The 19,335-nt window shown below is 41.0% G+C and overlaps 1 protein-coding gene across 4 annotated transcripts in view; it reads right to left on the reverse strand.

Annotated features, from left to right (window-relative positions):
* LOC136862977 (solute carrier family 41 member 1) overlaps positions 1 to 19,335 on the reverse strand; it is an 847,982-nt gene that overhangs the window by 384,508 nt on the left and 444,139 nt on the right. For all 4 annotated transcript variants that reach the window (XM_067139280.2, XM_067139274.2, XM_067139275.2 and 1 more), the window contains one exon: positions 5,390 to 5,527. The gene's annotated coding sequence lies outside the window, so the exon portion shown is untranslated. The remainder of the gene's footprint in view (positions 1 to 5,389; positions 5,528 to 19,335) is intronic.

Here is a 19,335-nt window from a genome sequence, read left to right on the forward strand (position 1 = left end):
GCAAGTGAGGAACTACCTGACGGTGAGATTGCGGCCCCGGTCTAGAAAGCCACATTTAATGGCCGAGAAGATTCATGACGCTGACCACGTACCACCTTGTAATCTTCAGGCCTTCGGCTAAGCAACGGTTACTAGATAGGCGAAAGCCCATCAAGGTCGTAATGTCATGGTGTTGGTTTGTTTAAGATGATATAGGAAGCGAGATTCTATCAGACTGACTGGGGATATCGTCAGCGGCGGCCACGGATCGAATTCCAGCCAATGCATTGGGGATTTTTAAAATTGTAAATCACATTCCTACGGTTTGGACTCCGTGGAAAACTGGAAGTCATAAAGGAAGAAAGTTCTTACCTTTATGAGCAAGGGGACCTCCTGCTTCACATGAAATTCGAACAAGGACGTGAATTACCACCTAAAATATTATTTTTTCATTAGCATTATTGAATAAGTGCCCACCTTGGTGAGAAGTCATTCGTCTACCACCCCTACCTGTCAGTTGAATGTTCTGTGGCTAGGGTAAAGTGTATCAGCTGTCAAGTAAAACTGCAAGCATGCTGTTACTGTTGCTTTTGGCAGCTCAGCTCTCCGAGACCTTCGCTGACAACTGCCTCCTTGGAATTAGAACTGGGCGTTATCTGCTCTTACCCCTGTTAATGTCCATTTCCATTCGTGAAGGTCGCATCTCTTCATACTAGAACCTATTTCTACAATCACGGACACAGGTCTCACCACCACCATCATCATCATCAGGGATGGATTTGAACAGCTGGGAGGTACTTAGCCATCCATCATGCAGTCCAGACTTTGCACAGTTTGATTTTTACTTCTTCCGGCCACTGAAGGAATTGCAAGGAAGTTAACGTTTCGGTTCAGATGAAAGAATGGAAACATTCAAGTGCAGGGTGGCTATATCAGCAGGGAACGAAGTTTTATGAACGAGGCGAGTTCATATGTTCATGTGTTAAAATAGGTAAAAACCAGAAGAGTTTTTTGCAGATTTTTTGTTTTTGTCGTTTCCAATCAGTATGCTGCGCGTTACTTTCCTATTTACCCTCGTATCTACGTAAGCTCGAAAGTAAGGTCAATCGAAGTATGATTTGCTTAACTACTTCAATCGATCTTGGTTTTCTAGCTTACGCAGATACATTCTCAGTAATAATTATTACAAGCTTGCCTGAAAACTATTTGTTCCAAGATGATCAAACATTGCTCACCTGTTAACATCAACTAGTGCAAAATAGGCTACATGCATAATACCAACTATCTGTCCCCGTTACTTCATCAACAGTGAAGCAAAAAGCAACAAATCACTGTTAACAATTCAAGTCTTACCCACAGCTTAAGGTACAATTTTTATGGAAGTTTTGATTTTTTTAGTCACAATTCTTAACACTAGTACATAAAATAAAGATGTACAAGTGAACCCTAAAAGTGTTTTACCCTGTTATTAATCGAATATTTTCTCCTCACAAGTTTGGGGGTGTTTACAGCCATACTCATTATATTTTAGGGAAATGCAGTATGTTTTGTAAGTCTTCCTTGTAGCTTCTAGGTAAACAAGTTTACTGAGGTTTATCGCTCTAGCTCTTAAGGTTTCTCAGGAAAGTGCACCTGAAGATTAAAAAAAAATCACTTTCGGCAATGCAATGTTAGCTGACGGCTGAGGAGGAAAGGCAGTTTTGCCATATTTTGAAGTCCACTTTTGTTACTCTGTTCAAATGAAAGACCAAAATGTGAATTCTTATGTTTTTTAAATGCTGTTTATTCGGGGCGTCGACCTAAGAAGATCTTTGGCCCTACATTGAACCATATGGAAATGGCGGAAGTGTAAGGTGTGGAATGTAGGAAAGGAACATTTAGGACGACACAGACACCCAGTCCCCAAGCCAGGGATATTAATCATTTACAATTAAAAGCCCCTGACCCGGCCGGGAATCGAACCCGGGGCCACCGGGTGACAGGCGGACGCGTTGCCCCCTACACATTTCCAGATGTACTTATGTTGTTATGTGGGACGAGTCACCTAAGATGTTCAGCTGAAGTAACTTGTAAACCGTCGAAGATAACGAAAATCTGTTTTCACTTTTAGGAATGTTACAAAGAGGTTCATAATCGAACTTGCAGTCCTCTTCTAGGGCGTCAGTACCTAATGAGAATGAGATAACAGTATTAACTTTCTTGTTTTACAATTTGCACAGGTCTTATGGTGACAATGGGATAGGAAAAGTATTTGCCTTGTGTGAAACTGGGAAACCACGGAAAACCATCTTCAGGGCTGCTGACAGTGGGGTTCGAAGCCACTATCTCCCGGATGTGAGGTCACAGCTGCGCGCCCCTAACAGCACGGCCAACTCGCCCGGTGGTACTAATTTTGTTCTTTCAAATGGAACCATACTGCGTTCTATAACTAACATTAGTGTTATAGATATTGTAAATCCAGAGGTGTGATTACTTTCAAAATCCAACAAGTAGTTTTCCAGAAAATGGAAGTGTCTTGAAACACGCTTCAGTGGACAGCCAAATCACTAACGAGGCGGCCAAGGCACGCACTACGCATGAATCCTGAGCCTGTTGACGTACCGGTACACAGGTTCTTGATTATCTTCTGGCAGCTAGGTATACGTTCCAGTATCCATGCAAGACAGCAATCTACTAATGTCAGTGTATGTTTGAAATTAAGCCTAAGTTTATTTATTCGGTAATAACATAACATGAATGAACAAAAAAGGGGTTAAAGGTAGAAAATCAGGCACCGAGCGAGTTGGCCGTGCGGTTAGGGTCGCGCACCTGTAAGCTTTCCATGATTCCCTATTTTCACACCAGACAAATTCTGGAGCTTTACCTTAATTAAAACCACGACCAATTCCTTCCCACTCATAGCCCTTTCCTCTACCATCGTCGTCGGAAGACCTGTGTGTGTCGGTGCGACGTAAAGCAAATTGTAAAAAAAAAAAAGTACAAAATAAGGGATACAATGGTGAACATTCTACGTCAATGTTTCCCTGTAGAATCCAACGCATATTAGTGGTTCTTTTGGTTGTTACCCACAACAATATTTTGTGCCCTGTATATCTAATGAAAATAACACATTTTACATATTATGTATTTGCACCAAGGACAATTCCGGTAGGACGTGGGTTCGAATCCCCGTCAGGAAGTCGTAAAATTTAAGAAACGAGATTTCCACTTCCGGAGGTGCATATGGCCCTGAGGTTCACTCAGCCTACACCAAAAATGAGTACCTGGTTAATTCCTGGAGGCAAAGGCGGTCGGGCGTAGAGCTAACCACTCTATCCCATCACTTGCCGTGGTTAACAATGGTGGAAGCCTTTACCTTCCACTCCTCCAAGGGCCTCATGGCCTGTAGGGAGGTGACTTTGTCTTTTGACCAAGGGCAATTCAAAATAGCATGGTAACAATTCCCTGGAATTTTTGCGGGTGGAACTTGCAAGGCCAATTAAAAATAGTTGTATCAACTCCGTACTTTGTAATATTCAGCATATGAAATTACAGATCCTTCCTCTAAACATTATTTAACAATAATATATAATAACACCACTTACTTGGGAAGAATTATGTCAGTCCAGTCATTCACTATGAAATTAGTGCACAGTCACCGCTAAACTGGTCTCATTCTGCTATCTTTTGCAGCTTCGGAAACTACATCAATATTATACATATTTTCAGCTTCCATGAGTCACATAGAATTCGCGACAGGAGTTCAGGAGACGTGAGGAGGTGGCATTTAGATTATATTACGATTAAATTTCCGTGACAATGAAGTCACATCAGTCCGCAAAGTTTTAAATTATACAATGTTGTCATTGTTTATTTAGGGTACAGTAGAACGAACACCCAGCCGTCAGAAGAAAGGAACTGTGTATATCAACAGCTGAGAATTCACACTTAACGCGTGTCTTGGCCACCTGCTTAGTGATTCATTTGAACCGGGAGGGCCACGAATGTCCAGCGAAGCATGTTTGAAGACACTCCGTTGTCTGGACACCTACTTGTCAGATTTTGAAAATAATCACCCCCATTGAACTTGCTACATCCATGATTGTAATGATGGACTGGCAGCCGCTTGGATCCGAGCCATAGAAGGAGCAACCGTTTTTCAAACGTCACGTAGTGTATGCTGGAGTTGAAACAAGGCAGAACTTCATTAAAATAAGTTCCAAATTTCAAATTCGTAGGAGTTTGGGCAGAAATAAACAAATATTTCTAAATATTGAATGCGACTTGGTACAAACTGATTATGTTGTTTTAAAAACCAAACATGCCATTCTTTGTTTAATAGTTTAATTCCTTATTTAATAGTGTTTTCTTTACAGGTTTGTTATAATGTAATATTTATTTAACTTGTGTGTTCGATAGAGTGAAGAGCTTTTAAGTCACATTTAACTGAGTCGACACTAGAAAGTATGGCTTCCTTCTTAACAAATTATTCGGCCAGTGAGGCAAATTACGAACCCAAGAAACTCGTCACTGAAATCAGAATCATGAACATTGACAAATCAACTGCATTCAATTGTAATGGTACATGTAAGAAAAAGTGTAGCTCTTTTTAAAGGAATAAACATCGTACCGTTACATAGGCCCTACTGAAGTTCTGGAAAAGTACTTTAAGTTCGATTATTATCGCTATGTTAACGTTACTAAAACAGAAAATTGATTTTCGGTATCTTTAATGGTTTATATATTATTTGTGCTGACTCATGCTATACTGTACTTTAATGCAAATGGGGAGGGGCTTCTACGCTTCCTATCCCAAGCTACATTATCCGAAGTACACTTAGCCGTCACAGAAGATAACGTTCTTGCAAAAACCTCTTCTTGTATATAGGATGAACATATACTGCAGGCGGTAGGATTCCAAAGTATCACGTCTTCGGTCATCCACAGTTCACGAATATCCTCGCGCTTCGAGAACATATACAATTAAATACATCTTTGTCAGTCAATTTGTGTGGTATTGAGTGTACATTCTTCTTCTAGGAAAGATATGTAAAGCACTCCATACCTTAATGGTTGAAAGTGAAGAATCTTAAGCCAACGTAGTAATCAGTCAATCGTTGGTAACCGGCCTGCGAATGAGAATTAGGATGCAACTTAATTACCCACCTATATTTTATGATTCATTGATACTAATTGAGTTCTATGTTAAAAGCTGCCATCATAGCTCGTGAATAATTCCCCCCTCTCCCCGCTCATACGGACCTTCCCATAGTAATTTTTTGATAGAGCGAAATCGAATACCACTTAATTTTCAGATCCTGACTTCCAAGAAATTCAAGAAATACTGAGGTCTTCTGCGAGAGGCTATCTGTATGGTCACATGTAACATTTTGAAAAGATGTTGAAATGAGTGCAATTCGTTTAGACTTACCTTCATAGATCGTTGAGGTGGTCTGAGATTACCAGCTAGTTTAGGCTGTTCACATTAGTTTCAGGTCACACGGTGAAAATTCCTCTGGTGTCTGCTTAGACCAGGTGAATTCTCCAGTTATGAGGACCAGGCGATAGCCTAAAAAGAAGAAAAGGTACCGTTGGATGAAGTGCAACAGTACACGAAAACATTTAAAAAGAGTTTGATATTGATATACCTACTTCAAAAGCCTGCGAATATTTATCGGTACATAAGAAAAATATGGTAATGAAGTCAAAGGACATAACGTATCACGTGACTTGAACCAAAATAGACAACATTAAGTGATGGAAAAACACAGAGATGGTGATGATTATTATTGTTTTTTTACGATTGGCTTTACGTCACACCAACATAGATAAGTCTTATCACGACGATGGGACGGGAAAGGGATAGGAGTGAGAAGGAAGCGGCCGTGGCCTTTAAGGTACAGCCCCAGCAATTGCCTGGTGTGAAAATGGGAAACCACTGAAAACCATCTTCAGGGATGCCGACAGTGGGATGTTAGGAAAGTAAGAACCATGGTATTTTTCATGTAGCGGTACTAATCGTAAGTAACGTAGACTTACGGTGTTCCTCACATAGCGGGTACTAATCACAGGTACTGTAAACCCATATGTTGTTACTAATCACAAACCTACCATTACCTAACTCGCAAGTAAAGGTGACGCATGGTGTTCCTCGCGTGACGGTACTAATTACACGTAGTCTCATGGTTCTAACTGAATCATTTCTTGGTCGCCCCTTTTAGTCGCCTCTTACGACAGGCAGTGTATAACATGGGGTTAAAACACAATGATACCCTAGCTGAGGAAATCCTTTGGACCGAGCGGTTAGAGTCGCACAGTTGTGAGCTTGCATTCGCGGGACAGTGGGGTCGTATCCTTTTTTGCTAGTGGCTTTACGTTACACCGACACAGATACGATGGGATAGGAAAGTCCTAGGAGTTGGAAGGAAGCGGCCGTGGGATTCGAACCCACTATTTCTCGGATGCAAGCTCACGGCCGCGCGCCCCTAACCGCACAGCCAACTCGCCCGGTGGGGTCGAATTTCAACGTCAGCAGCACTGAAGATGGTTATCAGTGGTTTTACATTTTCACACCAAGCAAATGCTAGGGCTATACCTTAATTAAGGCTACGGTCACTTTCTTCTTACCCCTAGCCCTTTCCTATCCCATTGCAGCCATAAGACCTATCTGTGTCAGTGCGACGTAAAGCAAAGTGTAAAAACAGTTAAGTTCTGTAAAACCGTTTGAACACGTACAATAAGAGCCGGATTGTTATTCATTATTATATAGAAGTGTGAGGTAATACTTTAGATTCGTTATTATCTTTCCTCGTTATAAAATATAAATTGTCATCTCTGAAAACCGTAAAAGTAGCTAGTGGGACGTAAATCCAGTAACATTCTTATTAGACACAGCCAATTTTTTGCCTCCGTTTGCCGAGACGACTGCTGTCCAGACAGACACATGGTCAAGTGACGCTGTTTTGAGCCGTATTACTTCGCTTTCTGTGACAGGGTCGGCTGCCTCTCGTATCAAAAGCTTCTCAATTGGTATCACGAGGCTGAGTGAATCCGCTCCAGCCCTCAGTCCAAAATATAAATACTAGGCTGGCCCGGAATCGAACACGAGATCTTCGGTAAAGAGGCATGCACGGGGCTGACCTTCTGTATATGAACAAGTGTGAATGAAATGCCTCGCGAAATCTAAACTATGTTTTCTAGTTTCAATTTCATTAGGAAGAAACACGAAGTATGGTAATGGAAAGATTTGCGAATTTTTAGTGAATGACGCAATAACACACTTCGAATGTTTAGTTCAGACATAGCATACTGAGCCTTAGGAGGCATTGGCCACTGTGTCGCCAACTTATGAACACAAAAGTAGCTAAACTACAGCTAAAAGTGGTTAAATGCTCGACTAAAAAGGCTAGATGAACTCACCGAGCTCCGACAAGTGGTCACTAGCGAGTAGAACACAATGTTCTGACACAAACAATGCTGCTGTACCATCTGCCTCACGTACGCCTAATGAGCTTGTAGTGTGGAAGTTTATTGTTCGATGACGCTGACAGGTGAAGCAATCGGCCGCTTTTTTATGTTTATCGCGTTGTGCATGTGATGATAAATCAAACAACTTCGATTTTATTTCATACTTGCAGTATTTGCAATCACTAAAAATAGGTTGAAGCCACCCTTTCAATTCCGCCAAAGTTTCCCACTCTTTCCTATACTGTTGCGTATAATTAGGAGGCATTGTCACTATTATTAAAACTACACTACTCACTATCACTTCACTAATTTGTCAACTCAACTGGTTTAAACATTGTCTCAATCTGAATGCGAGACTCGCAGCCAACGAGGGAGCTAACCGATGGAAGTCAGGGATTTATCGAGTGATGGACTGGTTGATAGCCTGTAATGATGCAATGTAGACCTGAAACCAAAGTGTTATGAGTGATGTAATTAATAACCGTTGCCCCATTTCGTTCAAGGTCGCCTATAAGTTGAACATCGTCGCTGCCGGGACAAAACCTCTTATGTGAAATATTTTAGCTTAGAACTTTGGCCGGTAAGGTTCTGTCATCTAAGGCGCAATATTGTGTGAATCTTGTCAAGGCATTCTCGCTCTTCATAATGTATGTGCTGCGGGTCAGTATATCTCCAAAATATTACCATATCGGAGGTTTTCTCCCGGCAACGACGACATGCAGTATGACTCGTGTGTCATTCACCGTGGATACTTACAAAAATCCATTAATTACGAACGAAAAGTATTAAAAAGAGAGATAGCCAAATTAGACCATGCAACGAAAATGTATAGCTAAACTCAAAATTGAGTAACAAATGACTTTTCAAAATAGCTAGAACTAGCTATAAAATGGCTAAGTTGACAACACTGATTGGCCACAGCCGCGTTCAGACTTCTACAATGGTTGGTTTGCTAGACAGCTCTCCCGTAATCCGCACACAGTGTGGAAGGTGGGGCAAGGAGGTCGTATTTCGTGTGCAATATAAAACCAATATTCAACAAATTGTGAAGTCAAAACAATCGAAACAAGTCGAGTAAAATTAAAATACATGTCGGAGAGAACTTAATTTCGAGATTTTTATTTATCCATTTTTACAAGATCTATTTATTAACCTTTATTTACGTACGTTTTCAATTACCTGTCTCAGAATAAAAGAACAATACTGTTTATTCGTGATCACTGAAGGCCATTTATTTTTTATTCATTTCTTATTAAGAGAAGCATTACGAAATACCTAATATTTTCTTGTCAATGTGTGTTAAATAAAATATTTATGATATCCATGTATGATGAATGTAATTTCAGTTCTTAAACATGTATCTTTATATCTTTTTGAAGAAACAATACCTTGTATGTCCATAATGCTCTTCGTATCCATAATTTCCCTAACACTGGCCACGCCTCACAGCCATATCCATATGTCGCTGGGAGGCGTGACCAGTATGAAGGAACGAATGACTGACATACGCAGTTTTGTTTCTTCAACGACGATACGCCTACGAACGTTCTTCCCTCCCCCTCTATCTACAAGAATATGAAAATAATTTTCATTCATACGCATTCAGAATTATTTTAAGGGGGGAAATCATTTACGCAGCAAGGATATTTATTTTTTCACACAAGGCAAATGCTGTGGCTGTACCTTAATTAAGACCACGGCCGCTTCTTTCGCTCTCCCAGCTGTAAGATCTGTGTCGATGCGACGTAAAACAAATTGTAAAAGAGAAAGTATTATCTGTTTCTCCATAATCCCATTATGTGAAATCTATTTAAAGGCGAACGAACGTATTGTTTTCAATTTTATTTACAGTCCAGTGCATGGAAAGGTGCCGGACGATGCGTCTAGTTTCAACTGGTATTTTCTCAGAACTCCTTTACCATTTTCTGGTCACACCAGTTCCTTGATGAGCCAGTATAGTTTCAACTGGTGTTTCCTCATATCTAATGTTGTCAGAACTCCTTTAACATTTTCTGCTGGCTAGGTTCGGGCCTTGGGCGGACTGCTGGATGGACGACTGAGTGGCGTGATTTCTGCTAAGGAGAGCCTGAGTTGCAGGAGGACAATGTCTGGCTGTATGCCTCATCACGGATGGTGAGAACGGCGCTCAGGACCGTAGAAGGGGCAAATATCCTATGATGATTGAAACATGCAAGCTCAAGAAGAGCCATGTTCAAAAACTCCGACATCAAGCGAAGCCATGGAAGCTCCAGCAGAGTAGATCCGGGAGCAAACCCAAGGTGAAAAAATGGAGACAGAAGTCTCAGTAGGACAGGCTGTCGACAACATAAAACAAGAGATTGCAACAGAAGCTTCAGTAGAGCAGACTGCTACCACAAGCAAATCAGGAACGTCCGTAAGGAAAGAACTGAAGATTTCTGCATTAAAAAAAATCAACAGATTACGTATTGACAGACCCCCTCGCAACAGTGTATACAATAAGGAAAGGAAGAGAGCGAGGAAAGAAGCCAAAATAACGGCTGGAACTTGGACGGAGAAGAGGCCAAGGAACAGGGGTCCGTGAGAGGCTATCCCCCCGACAACGCCCAAAAGGTTAAGGTCGGAAGATAGTACGCCATCAAGTATAGCTAAAAACCACCCACCAAGAGAGAGAAAGAAGAAATGGTCATGTCCTTTTCGGAAATACTCACTTCAATCAAGGTACCCATAAAACTTAAAAACTTTCCAGATGGGAAACTGAAAGAGGAAAACGTGAAATAGCTCCCATCTGTAGCGCAGATGAAACCACTGTCAGACGGGTGTCTTCCAGGCTTCCTCAAGTCTCCAAGGCTGTAAAGTGGAGCAATGGTACTGATCTGCGCAAATCCGGAAACAAAGAGTTGGCTGGAATAGACAGTAGCCAATTGCAACCCTTGAAAAGGGGAGAATTTGGAGGTGGCAGAAGCTAAGAAGGTGTTGAACACAACAAGGGTCATCACGAAGTTTCCAACTCCATTTGACAAGATGAAGGTAAAATATGTTCTTGTCAGAATCCACCAGCATGACACCAAACTTCCGACGAAAGGGTGGAGAGTGCTGAATGCGACAACTACTAACATTACAGGAAGGACATTTTTTCGGCCCTTAATGAAAGAGATTTTGAAGAGCTCAAGAAGAAAGGCCTTAAGGCAAAGCTTGGACTTGGGCAGATCAAATTCCAAGTAATTAAGGGAAAAACAAATCCTAGCGTTGGCAAGGATGGTGCTGAAAGTTCTTCACGCCAATCTTCAACATAAAATATTAGCTGTTGCCAACTTCGTCAGGAAGTTCAAGTCTGAGGCTATTGTCGTGGCTCTTATACGAGAGCCATGGGTAATTAAGGGCAGAGTAGCAGGACTGGCGGAATCTGGAGGTAAGCTAATGTACGATATCAGATCGCATATGCCCAGAACATGTGTACTTGTGAGCAGGAAATCAAAATGCCTTCTGTTACAGGAACATTGTTCAACGGATCGAGTGGCGGCCAAGATAAAACTTGGAAATTAGGAAGGTCCCAGAGAAATAACAATAGGCTCTGCGTACCTTCCATACGGCTCAACGGATCCGCCTCCATCCGAAGACGTTGAAGAATTAGTTTGGAAGGCAAAGAGGAAAGGTGAACACCTAGTACTCGGAGCAGATGCAAATGCACATCACACTGCATGGGGCAGTAATAACTGCAATGAAAGAGGTGAGTCCTTATTACAGTTTATTATTAGAATAGTACTAATAATATTAAACCTAGGAAATCAATCTACATTCATAAATAAGAATCGTCGAGAGGCAATAGATATCGCATTGAGCACCACGTATATTGCAAACTTCATTAAGGATTGGAAGGTGCTGGAGGAGCCATCATTGGCGGACCACCAGCATATCCAATTTACAATAGATGTGAGATAATGTGGTATTGAAATGTACAGAGATCCTAAAAGAACGAACTGGGATGGATCCAGAGATGTTCTAGGGCAGACTGTACAAAAGATCCAGACGAACGTAAGGGGATGGAGGGAAATGGATGAGGCAGTGGAACAATTAGAAGAGGCCATTTTAGCCGCATACCATGACAAATGTCCCCTTAGAGAAAAGAAAACCGCAAAAATGTTAAGTGGTGGAATAACAATCTATCCAAAATGAAGAAAGAGGTTACAGCGTTGTACAAAATATCAACAAGAGATGGTACGTGGGACGTACATGATAGGAAACCCACTGAGTATAACCTAGAGATATGGAGAAAAGAAGAAACTCTCGGAGACTGTTCTGCGAGAAAGTGGAGTCAAACACCGAAGCAGCAAGGCTCTAGGATGTTCTTAAAACGATACACATTAATCAAGTAGGAACACTGGAAAAACCCGATGGAGCATACACTCAGGCGCTGGAGATGTTGCTAACTTGTTATTTCCCTGAGGCTGAGGAAGTAGAAGAGGAAGAAATGGTTAAAACAGACGCCAGATCACAAAGAGCGAATTGGAACTGTGCCAACCGATTAAGCCTAACCATGTGAGGTGGGCAATTAACACGTTTCAGCCTATAAAGGCTCCGGGGCCAGATGAGATACTCCCGATACCCCTGCAGGAAGGACGGGAGATAATCATCAAGGCCCTAACGGACCTTTATAGAGCAAGCCTACCTCTGGGGTACGTGCCGAAATCATTGTCTATAGCTAAAGTGGTATTTATACCGAAGGATGGAAGGGCGAACCATGTCCAAGCCGATGCTTAAATTCTTTCATGTTAAAATGAATACCAGAATGGAGAAAATACTGGATAAATACATCCGGAAAACCGTTCAACTGAATTCAACTTTACATGAAAATCAATTTATATACAGACCTAGCAGGTCCACTGAGACAGCACTCCATCAATTGGTTTGCAAACTAGAGAAAAACCGAGAATACACAGAAATTGCTCTGGTGGCATTTCTATACATTGAAGGGGCCTTCAGTAATACAACCTACAACTCAATGATTAAAACTGTTGAAGAGAGTAGGGTGAGCAAGACTGTTGTGAAATGGATAAGATTCATGTTAGACTGGAGAAAAATAAAGGCAACTCTGTTTGAAGAGACCCTAACGGTGAGAGCCACTCGAAGTTGTGCACAGGGAAGAGTTCTTTCTCCTCTTCTGTGGAACTTTGTGGTGAACAAAATCATAGCCATGCTCAACGAACAGGGATTTTACACACAAGGATACGCATATGATCTAGTTATTGTGGTAAGAGGTAAGGTGATGAGTGTCATCCAGGATCTAATGGAAAAATCATTTAACCTTGTGGAGAACTGGTGTCGGAAAGAACAACTCGCAGTCAACCCGAGCAAGATAACAAAAATTATGAAATTAGAGGGGACGAGAACACTGAAGCTCTTTGGGCAAGAAATCTTAATGGAAGAACAGGTGTTACACTTAGGTGTAATATTAGGCAGATAGTTAACCTGTGTAATCCACACACAGAAAGAAACATAACCCGGGCTAAGAACCTTTTGTATGCATGCAAGAGGGCAGTCGGGACAACATGGGGTCTAAAGCCGGCAATGGTAATGTGGATATACAGAGTGATCATTAGACCACTGATGACCTATGCAGCAATCATTTGGTGGATTAAAACAAGTTAAGGAAAAGTCAGTAGCAAATTAAATAGCCTTCAGAGAAGGGCATGCATAGCCATAACTATGGCAATGAAAACTGCGCTGACAGAAGCCTTGAACACTCTACTAGATCTCCCCCCCCCCCCCATTAAGTAACTTTATAGAGGGACAGGCTAGAATGACCTCATATCGATTGGAGCAAAATGGATGCTGGAAGTCTCAAAGGCCCAATCTTGGTCACTGTAAAATTAACAGAGTTATAACAGGGAAAGCCTTACACATGCCAGCTGATTATATGATTCCAAAGTATATCTTTGAGAAACCATTTGAGACCCAGATAACTAAAAAGGAAGACTGGGTCATTAACAGATGGAGAACTGATAGGGAAGATTGTGTGGTGGACAGATGGTTCATGGACTGCGGAGGGATCAACGGAGAAGGACCTGAGAGATCAATCCAAATGAGCCTGGGCAAACTCACTTCAGTTTTCAAAGCTGAAGTGATACATGCCTTGAGGAAAACCTGAAAATGAACTACAGAGATAAGACCATTTTCATATTTACAGATAGCCAAGCGGCCATTAAGGCACTTGAAGCTGTCCGGGTTACATCCAAAATTGTTTGGTATTTTCATACACTTCTCCTGAAGCTCTCAAAGTACAATGTTGTTAAAATAATATGGGTACCTGGGCATGCAGGCATAGAAGGTAATGAAAAGGCAGATAAACCAGCAAGAAAAGGGTCAGAAACACATTTTGTGGGCCCAGAACCAGTATGTGGGATCTCTAATAGACAAGGTCGTCTCTAGGTAGGTAAATGGGTACAAAAGAAACAAATGGAAAATGTAAAAATGTTCCAGAATGCAGGCTTGAGAAAGAACTAATAAAGAGCCGAAACAAAAAGCATACTAAGGAACTGCTGGAACTCAGCAGAGAAAATATAAGATGGGTAGTAGGACTGCTGACTGGATACTGCCATCTTAAAACGCATCTACATAGTATTGGAGTAACGAGAGACAATGTATGTAGGAAATGCAACGATGCGGAAGAATCAGCTGAACGCATACTCTTTGAATGTGAGGCGCTAGAAAGAATTAGAATCTCCACACTGGGATTACCTGGTGAAGAGAGAAGAAACATCCGAGTAGACCCAATAAGGATGACCTGAAACTTTTTGAAGAGAGCAGGTATAACTAGGTGGGGATGAAGGAAAACACATGGTAGCAAAAGATCTTCGAAAAAGAAACTGTTAAAGAGACCCCATAAATAAAAGGAGAAAACAAAGAATAATGAAACACATCAGAAATGTGTCTATTTCAAAAATTGTCAATGTTCATTTCATCATGTTATAACACAAAATTGTGTCTGGCCGCATGGTTGTCTAACAAGACCGAAAGGCAAAAGAGAACGTCACCGGCAACAGTTTACAATGACTGTCATGCCTATCGTAACCCTTCCGTAGCTGGCAGCGTCTTTGACAGGCCTGGTTTAGTTCATTATCTGACAAAAAGGTGGCCCACGTTAGAAAACAATAAGACAACCTGGTGTACATAATGCATGATCATAATAACTATTGCGCGTCACTTTCTTGACGTTGCTGGATGATAAAGAAACCTTTATCTAATTACAAATGCGCGTGTTGTGTCACCCTAAAAGTAGTCCATGAAAAAGTAGAGCCATCAGCCTCTTCATCTGCTTCTGGAATAAGGGATAAGGAAATACCGTATACTTCAGCTGAAGACGTTTCCATTCTCAAGCGTTATAATTAGGTGATACTTGACAATCAGTGCGGAAACAAGCATGCGACTGATAATAGAATATGAACTACAGTGTTGTGGATAAGGTCTCACAACATTTGAAATTAAATTAAATCTATTTCTTCAAAGAAACTCAATGTATAAGTTTCAACACACATACCCACCCACCCATACACACCAATAGTGTGTCAAACCTTCAGCGTTTTTATATAAGACCTATAGTTCATCTGCAGTCTTCTTCTTCTTCTTCTTCTTCTTCTTCTTCTACCACCGATTTTACCACAGCCTCTTCGGGTCTATTTTATGTCCTACCACATATCGAGGGATCTTTCACTATTGCGTGATTCTGTAGTGGTTGGTAGCGCGGTGTGTTATGTGTACATGAAGTGAAATATAGCCTATTGGGACAAATACCCAGCCTCTGGATCAGATGCATTACCCAGATACAGAGAAAATTCCAATCCCGACAGGGAATCGAACCCGGGACCGTCAGAACCAAAGATCTCGACGCTGACCATTTGCAAAGGAGCCAGACTACAGTTCAGCTGCAATGATCCGTTGGAATTCACGTAGGCTAAGTTAGGGCTGGCAAAGAATCATATCCGCATGTGTAAGGCTGATATTATATGATCAAACAAATGTTCAAGTATCTTTTAAAAATGATCTGAAATTTGTAAAATATATGGCAGTCCTGTGGGAGAACATAACATAAAAGTTAATTTTGTAAACTATTTGAATGGGTATTTTCATCGTGTTATATTTTGTAAAAGGTTTGACTAATTTAAATCCAAAATGGTGGGTCATAAGTATGGATGGAATGTTGCTACAGCCAGCTTATTTATTTCTGAGTATGCATTAAATGCAGTTCCAATTTAAGTAGGCTTATTAAAGAGAAAAATAAAATAAATATTCTTACATTCATATATTCATTTTCAATGACTGGTGAATAGCCTCATACGACATTTTAATACAGCTAGGGAAAGTGCATTGAGGGATACAGGTGCTATTAATAATAATAATAATATTTGCGTATGGATCACGCATTACATTTATGATTCGCCTTTCTAACAGACCATGCTGTTTCATTCTTTCACTGTGTGCCTGTTTTCTTTCCTCTGACCACTTAGTCCCCGATCGTTTAGGGACTTCATTCTCTGGCTTTACTACCCATCTATTTATCTTCTGGCGGTAAATGTTTCTGTCCAGTATTTCTGATGTTTCTATCCGGGCCTTTTCCAGATCATTTTTAACATCTTGTATCCATAGTACGTTCTTTAGTTTTTCAAAATATGTCAAAATCTTGTGGGTTAGCCTTGAAGACGATAGTCTGTGAACGTATCCATAGAATTACAGTCTTTGTTTCCTGATGACTGTGGCAAGGTTGGACACTCCTTCCGTAGCTTTGCGTGATTTGAGTCTATACCCTTCTTTTTCCTCTGGGTCCAACATTTTCCTCAATATCTTCCTTTCCTCTTTCAAGATGTTTTCCAGATCATCTTTATTATTAAGTACCAAGATTTCACTTGCATACAGCACTTCAGGTTTAATCACCGTATTATAATATTTGATTTTTGTATGTATATACATGCATTTCTTATTGTAGACGTCACGGGTTCTTCAATATGCTCTTTTGAGTTCTTGTAATCGGACTTTCTGTGCTTCCTTTTCCAACCCTGTTGTTTCTAGGATTTCGCCGAGATATTTAAAGTATGGAACTCGTTTGATCTGCCCATATTTTGTTTGTAATTCCCGAATGTCGAATTTAGTGCAAATCAAATTAGTCTTATCGAATGAGATTTGTAGTCCAGTTTTCTCATCGCATTCCTGAGGACTTCAATCTGATCGCTGAAATGTCACTGTGAGTATCGCTAAGTCCTCTGCGAAAGCTAAACAACTGACCTTTATGTCATCATTCTTTCGTACAAGCTAAGTGGGTTTCTAGTGCTTCTGAACTTTCAATTCCTTCTCCCATTCTCGAATGACTTTATTTAGAACAAGGTTGGAAAGCAGTGGCGAGAATCAGTCACCCTGTCGCACGCCGGTTTTAATCGCAAAGGGCTCCGATACTTCACCCGTGAATTTCACTTTTGACTTCGTGTCCGTGAGTGTTTCCTTGATGAGTCTTAATGTCTTTGGAAGTTTTAATGTCTCTGGATCAGGCCCTTGTTCTTCTAAGATGTTAAAGAGAGACTGTCAATCGACCGAATCATACGCTTTCTTGAAGTCGACGAAACTACAAATAATCGGAGAGCTTCGGGTTGCTCTATATTTCAATATCGTCTGCAAGTTGAAAAGTTGTTCAACACAGGAACGCCCAGTCGGAAACCGGCTTGATATTCTCCAATTTTGTGTTCAAGCTGTTCTTTTACTCTTTGAAGAAGACACGCGGAGATAATCTTGTAGGTGACTTGAACGAGAGAAATTCCTCTTTAGTTACATCCGTTCTGTCACCTTTCCTGTGTAACGGATGGATAAGTGCACATTTCCATTCTTCAGGTAGCTTTTCTTTTCTTCCAGATGTCCATGATTGTTAGTGTGAGCTCCTCAAGTGTATTTGGGCCTATGTTCTTTAAGAGTTCTGCAACTATGTAATCTTCTCCAGTCGCCCTGTTATTTTTGAGTCTGAAGATGTATCTCTGAATTTCTTCTTTGGTAGGTGGTGGAGATTCAAGATTTACGTGCACAGGAGTTTATTTGGGCCATCGTAATGTTGGCTCCTGGCAAATGAGTAATTCAGAGAAATATCGAGCCAACTCCTTACAATTATCCTGGTTAGACAGCGCGAGTTTTCCGTCTTGTTTTCGGAAGCGTAATTTCCGTAGCATGTATCCTCGGATACTTCCTGCGAAAGTCCTATAGAATTCTCGCATATTGTGATCTCGGAAATCTTTCTATAGATTCCGTTTGGTCCTTTATGTATCTCCTCCTCGTTTGTCTAATTACATTTGACACTTCCTTACTGTTCTGAAGATAGTGGTGTTGAGTCTCGAGTGACTTCTTACAGTAATATTTCTGAAAAGCTCTCTTTCGCTTTTCCAGTGCTCCTGCACATGCAGAGTCTCACCATGAGTGTTGTGTTTCGTATTTTTCTTCAATGGAATCGTCCCTTCAGCTCTCTTAATGATCTTGTAATGGAACTGTTGCCAGGTGTCCGCCTTTTCCTTTTCCCACCCTTCTTTTATGTTAGTTTCCTTTATCTTTTTGTGTCAAACTTCTGAAGATGAGATTTCTTGTAGTGGATTCTTTTCGGGGTAAATTTCACTTTGATATGCACAAGATAGTGGTCAGAATCAATATTCGCTCCTCTTCGAACTTGCATATCATAAATTTATTTCTGTAAAGGATGTGTGATGGTCATATTGTCGATCTGATATTCTCCAAGAGATCGTAAAGGTGATCTCCAGGACTCTTGTTTTCGAGGATGCTTCTTCAGTGAGGTGGACATAATCTTCAGGTTGTTCTGTTGACTCAGTTCAATAAGCCTCATCCCATTCTTGTTGGTAAATTTATGAGCTGGTTATTTAGCTATGGTTTTTTGGTATTCTCTCCCCCTACCAATCTGTGCATTGAAATCACCTAGTAATATCTTGGTGTCGGTAGAAATTCAGTAAGGGTTACATTAATTTTATAGCATGATAAGGATGTAATATGTTGGAAATCTTACGTGGAATACCTAGTAGAGGAGAGATTCGTAAATTCAAAAGTAGCGCCGCTGCGCTAGGATTAGTTCTTCATATGAACAGTTGGCAGCTCTGTCCACCGCACGATCAAGCCCTTCGCGAGACGCGAGCGAGAGAGAAACAAATGACAGTGCAATCGCGCCTAGATGCGTGCGCTGGAAAATGTAACCTGTTCTTAACTTTTGCGGACTGTTGCCAAGATTTTTTCGAGTTTATACCAGAATTGTTCTACCTTCTGCAAGTCCTTATTTTCAATGTTCGTTGGGCATGTACATTAATTAGTGTGTAGTTTTTGTTCGCATACTGTACGCGCATCGTCATTATTACTTATGGGAGTGACTTCTTTTATTGAATCAACTATGCTTTTGAGAACTACAAAAGCCATACCCAAGAGAGGCTTCCCACCTCTTCGTAGTCGTTTGTCTGTTTTACTTTTGATAATACGGTAATTACCATAGTCTGATATGCTTTCATCTGTAAGGCGTGTTTCCTGAGGAGCTAGTATCTGTATCCTTTGTCGATCTAGTTGTGATGTTAAGGTGTGTAGTTTGCCTGGTTGTAGTAATGTTGAAGGTCCCGATGTATGTGGATTTCCTTGATGGTAGTTTGCCAGAGAACTCCGACTTTCTCTGTGATCGTGGTAGCCTAGGTCCCCCAGAATCGGAAAACCTGGTTGCCGTCCATGGACGGGTGGATTGATTAGCACCTGGGGTAATTCTGTAATTACTCTCACGAATCATAATTGCTTGTAATCAAGGATTAGTCCAGTGTTTCCACTGAGAGTTTAGGACCAGGGATTGCTTGTTCCTGGAACGTAATTTGTGCAGCCGTATCTACTAGGTAAACAGACGCTGACCACTTTGTCGGTCCATCC

Source organism: Anabrus simplex, chromosome 2 (assembly GCF_040414725.1).
Source record: "Anabrus simplex isolate iqAnaSimp1 chromosome 2, ASM4041472v1, whole genome shotgun sequence".
Classification (NCBI taxonomy): Eukaryota; Metazoa; Arthropoda; class Insecta; order Orthoptera; family Tettigoniidae; genus Anabrus; species Anabrus simplex.